Here is a 6,000-nt window from a genome sequence, read left to right as displayed (position 1 = left end):
GTTAGGGTATGTACTTCTATAAATTGTTGTTACATAGGCTTCTATTTTAAATACATATGTATTTATAATCCACTGTTTAGGATGTCTAAAACAGAGTCTAGTTAGAGAACTGTCATCATAGTCAGGGTACATTTAATGAAAGGGAAAAATGAGAGGGGTTGACAAATTTAGTTCTGAGAGAGAGAAGCAAGAGGCTAAGCAAAGCTAAGTCCAAAATTTGGACAGCAAGGAGATCAAAACAGTCAATCCTAAAGGAAATCAGTCCTGAATTTTCATTAGAAGGATGGATACTGAAGCTGAAGTGCCAATACTTTGGCCACCTGATGCGAAGAAGTGACTCATTGGAAAAGACCCTGATGCTGGGAGAGACTGAAGGCAGGAGGAGAAGGGGATGACAGAGGATGAGATGGTTGGATGGCATCACCAACTCAATGAACATGACTTTGAGCAAGCTCTGGGAGCTGGTGATGGACAGGGAAGTCTGGGGTGCTGCAGTCCATGGGGTCACAAAGAGTTGGACATGACTGAGAGACTGAATTGAACTGAACTGAAGGATAGTCATGCCTCGATTAGCTTTCTCCAGAGAAACAGAGCCAATAGGAGACATAGATATAAATGATATAGACATAGATATCAGGTAGATAGATTTATTTTAAGGAATTGTCTCATATGATTATGGAGGCTGAGCAGTTCCAGGATTTGCAGTTAACAAGCTGGAGACCCAGGAGACCAAATCTGAAGTCAGATTTTCTGATGATATAAATTCCAGTCCAAGGACAGGAGAAGACTGATACTACAGTTCAGCAGTCAGGCAAGCCAATTCCCTTTTCTTTTTATACTATTCAGACTTTGAATTAGCCTGAATTGGGTGGTGCTTATCTGCATTAGAGAGGACAATCTGCTTTATTTGGTCTATTTATTCAGATGTTAGTCTCATTCAAAAACCCCCACAGTCTCAGATCAAATGACTGGGCACACATTGTCTCAGACAGGTTAACACATAAAATTAACCATCATACTGTCATTGACTAGAATAGTGAGTAAGGAGAAGTTGCAGCCCTTACAAAGAAAATAGTAGGACAAAATCAAAATGTTAATAGACTACCCATGCTGAATTTTATGGTGGACATTAGGAAATGCAGCATTGGACCTTATTAAAAATAGTGATAAGGAGCATAGCAAAAAACCCTAGTAGTAGGTAGGTAATAAAAGTTGACAAAAATAAGAGGGAAAATAAGAGGGTGATAACAGAAATTATCACAGAATATGAAAACAAAGGTAAGTATCATTCATTACAAAATCATAATATAGTTGGTTCTCATTATTCATAGATTCTGCATTTGAAAATTCACCTACCCCTAAAGTTTATTTACAACCCCAAAAGCAATACTTGAGACACTTTCACAGTTCTATGATGGACATCTTAGAATACTGAAAAACTTGAGTTGTCCAAAGTAAACAGGAGGAGAAGGGGATGACAGAGAATGAGATGGTTGGATGGCATCACCGACTCAATGGACAAGAGTTTAAGCAAACTCTGGGGCATAGTGAAAGACAGGGAAGCCTGGCGTGCTGCAGTCCATGGAGTTGTAAAGAATCAGACACAACTGAGTGACTGAACGAAAACAGGGTGAACATTCCCAGCTTGGACAAAGTAATGCCTTGCCTTCTTCTTTCTGATCTCATAATGTACGTGAGTGTCATTGTTGTGGTATATTTAGTAGCAACATTTTAAAAAATTGTGTTGTTCTTTTCAATGGTAATTTCACTCTTTGAAATGGTCCTCAAGAATAGTTTTTAAGTGGTGTTTTAGTGTCCTATGGCAGAAAAGGACTGTGATGTGCCTTATGGGGGAAAAATATGTCTTAGATAAGCATCTTTCAGGCACGAGTAACATTGTTGTTGGACATGAGTTCAATGTTAATGAATCAATAATATATGTTAAATAAGATATCCTTAAGACCAGATTATGTATTTACCACTTGGCAAAACAATTCATAGTCAGAGACTTTTAGGAATCTAACCCTGCCTTCCCCTCAGGAGCAATGGTTTAGTATTTGCAGAGTTGGTGTTCATGGAATCTTTATCTAACATAACTACTGCAAATAATGAGAATTGGCTATATATGGTATATTTGTTGACACAGTATTCTGGTAGTTTTAACATTAATGAGAAAAACTAGATGACATGTATTTTCAAACAAATAAATATTAAGAATTGTATTTTAGTCTGTGTTAAAAATCAGGTAATTGATGAAGTATTTTTAAATATTTTAAAATGACTTTGTAAACATTTTAAAATATGGTTTAAGATAAAGTCATTTAGAATATATTTTATATCCATACTTACCTTGAATTTAGTTTTCCCTACTGATTGGTCCCTTTATTATTTTGGTTCCTTAAGTTATTCTTGTCCTAATTCCTACTTCTGGATACTCCTCCCTGTATTTTTTGTTTCTAGAAAAGAAGGATGATGCCAATGAGAATTAAGAATATCCAAAGATTATAACTTTAGTTTTAAATTTCACTTTTTAGCTGGTTGAGTTTAAAGAATATCATATAAATGTGATATTTATTCATTTATTTAATATTCATTCATTTCATATTCATCTATTGACCTTCTACTAGGTGCCCAGGAACCTCTTTACCAAGAGTTAACAAACGTTTTATGGTACTTGATGCTTAAGCTATTTGTAGACCTGCTTTGATGAAAATAAATTCATTTTAACAGAGTATTTACTGTGCTAATACAGGGCTTTGGAAGGAACTCTTGAAATGTGAAACTGTGGGGACTCTGAGACTTGAGCCTCACTATTTTCAGAAGAAGTTCTCTGTCTTTAGTAGAATCAGCAATAGAAATCATGCTGCTGCTGCTAAGTCACTTCAGTTGTGTCCGACTCTGTGTGACCCCATAGATGGCGGCCCACCAGGCTTCCCCGTCCCTGGGATTCTCCAGGCAAGAACACTGGAGTGGGTTGCCATTTCCTTCTCCAATGCATGAAAGTGAAAAGTGAAAGTGAAGTCTCTCAGTCATGTCCGACTAGTCTCTCAGTCGTGTCCGACTCTTCATGACCCCCTGGACCACAGCCTACCAGGCTCCTCCGCCCATGGGAGTTTCCAGGCAAGAGTACTGGAATGGGTTGCCATTACCTTCTCTGAATAGAAATCATAGTCACATATAAATCTGGGGATTAATAAATTTAAGCATAGGAGCTATAATGAAAATAGCTTAATTGTATTGGTTTTCTAAGGTTGAGATAATAAATTACCACAAACTGGCTGGCTGAAAACAATATAAATGTATTCTCTCACAGCTCACAAAGCCAAAGATCTCTAATTAAGCTATAGGCAGGGCTAGTCTTTATGGAGTTATCTACAAGGAGAATCTGTACCACACCTTTCTTCTAGCTTCTGGTGATTGCCAGCTATCCTTGACATTCTTTGGCTTGTAGCTTTATCACTCCACTTTCTGCCATCATCATCTCATGGCCTTCCTCTCTTTCATATATCTAGGTGTTCATCTTCTTCCTATAAAGATACAACAATTGGAATTTTAGGACCCCCTCTAATTCGGTATGACCTCATGTTGAGTAATTACACCTGCAAAAATCCTATTTCCATGTAAGTTCATATTCTGGGCTTCTGGATAGACCTGAGTTTGGGGGAATGAAGATGGACAGTATCTAACTTATTATATCTAATCACCAGTAACAACTGAAAGAACAACTAAGAGAGGATATATGATAGAACTTTGGTAAAATGTGAGGGAATAACTCACTCAAACTCACTCGACCTGGGCAAGGCAGTATGCAAATGTAAGTTCACTGTAAGGATTAACGGTTGGTGTTATTTAAGTCACTAAGTCATATCTGACTCTTTGCGACCCATGGATTGTAGCCTGCGAGGCTCCTCTGTCCATGGGACTTCCCAGGCAAGAATACTGAAGTGGGTTGCCATTTACTTCTCCGGGGCATCTTCCCAATCCAGGAATCAAACCCACATCTCCTGCATTGGCAATTGGATTCTTTACCACTGAACCACAAGGGAAGTGCAAGGATTAAGTGTTTAATGTATTAATAACAATATTGAGTCTATGTTGAGATACCAAGTATAACCAATTCCTCTTTATATGTCTCCTTTAGGAGTGAGGAGAGTTGATTATAAAAGTTGGACCTAAATATAAAGTATATCTAGCTTTCCATACTTGATATTATATTATATAAATATAATATAAAAGCTTCTTTAATTCTATGAAGAAGTCATATACTGTTTTTTTAAGTTTAGGGTAATAAATACTATAAACTGATGCTGAAGTAGTTTAAGGGAACACAGAAATTTTCACACATGGTTTTGGAGAATTTGAAAAGACTGTGGCTATGATGGTGTGATCACTCACCTAGAGCCAGACATTCTGGAATGTGAAGTCAAGTGGGCCTTAGAAAGCATCACTACAAACAAAGCTAGTGGAGGTGATGGAATTCCAGTTGAGCTATTTCAAATCCTGAAAGATGATGCTGTGAAAGTGCTACACTCAATATGCCAGCAAATTTGCAAAACTCAGCAGTGGCTACAGGACTGGAAAAGGTCAGTTTTCATTCTAATCCCAAACAAAGGCAATGCCAAAGAATGCTCAAATTACCACACAATTGCACTCATCTCACACGCTAGTAAAGTAATGCTCAAAATTCTCCAAGTTAGGCTTCAGCAATATGTGAAGCATGAACTTCCAGATGTTCAAGCTGGTTTTAGAAAAGGCAGAGGAAGCAGAGATCAAATTGCCAACATCCACTGGATCATGGAAAAAGCAAGACAGTTCCAGAAAAACATCTATTTCTGCTTTATTGACTATGCCAAAGCCTTTGACTGTGTGGATCACAATAAACTGTGGAAAATTCTGAAAGAGATGAAAATACCAGACCACCTGACCTGCCTCTTGAGAAATTTGTTTGCAGGTCAAGAAGCAACAGTTAGAACTGGACATAGAACAACAGAGTGGTTCCAAATAGGAAAAGGAGTCGGTCAAGGCTGTATATTGTCACCCTGCTTATTTAACTTATATGCAGAGTACATCATGAGAAACGCTTGGCTGGAAGAAGCACAAGCTGGAATCAAGATTGCTGGGAGAAATATCAATACCTCAGATATGCAGATGACACCACCCTTATGGCAGAAAGTGAAGAGGAACTAAAAAGCCTCTTGATGAAAGTGAAAGAGGAGAGTGAAAAAGTTGGCTTAAAGCTCAACATTCAGAAAATGAAGATCATGGCATCTGGTCCCATCACTTCATGGGAAATAGATGGGGAAACAGTGGAAACGGTGTCAAACTTTATTTTTTTGAGGCTCCAAAATCACTGCAGATGGTGACTGCAGCCATGAAATTAAAAGATGCTTACTCCTTGGAAGAAAAGTTATGACCAAACTAGATAGCATATTGAAAAGCAGAGACATTACTTTGCCAACAAAGGTCCATCTAGTCAAGGCTATGGTTTTTCCAGTAGTCACGTATGGATGTGACAGTTGGACTGTGAAGAAAGCTGAGAGCCGAAGAATTGATGCTTTTGAACTGTGGTGTTGGAGAAGACTCTTGAGAGTCCCTTGGACTGCAAGGAGATCCAACCAGTCCATTCTGAAGGAGATCAACCCTGGGATTTCTTTGGAAGGAATGATGCTAAAGCTGAAACTCCAGTACTTTGGCCACCTCATGCGAAGAGTTGACTCATTGGAAAAGACTCTGATGCTTGGAGGGATTGGGGGCAGGAGGAGAAGGGGACGACAGAGGATGAGATGTCTGGATGGCATCACTGAGTCGATGGACGTGAGTCTGAGTGAACTCCGGGAGTTGGTGATGGACAGGGAGGCCTGGCGTGCTGCGATTCAAGGGGTCGCAAAGAGTCAGACACGACTGAGCGACTGAACTGAACTGTGGCTAAAAGATGCTGCAGAAATGAGTCCCGTTAAGTATATAGCACAGTTTAAATCTGTTTAATAGCTCCAGTACTTT

This window comes from Bos indicus, chromosome 1, assembly GCF_029378745.1.
Source record: "Bos indicus isolate NIAB-ARS_2022 breed Sahiwal x Tharparkar chromosome 1, NIAB-ARS_B.indTharparkar_mat_pri_1.0, whole genome shotgun sequence".
In the NCBI taxonomy this organism is placed as follows: Eukaryota; Metazoa; Chordata; class Mammalia; order Artiodactyla; family Bovidae; genus Bos; species Bos indicus.
Note: the sequence above shows the minus strand (reverse complement) of the source record.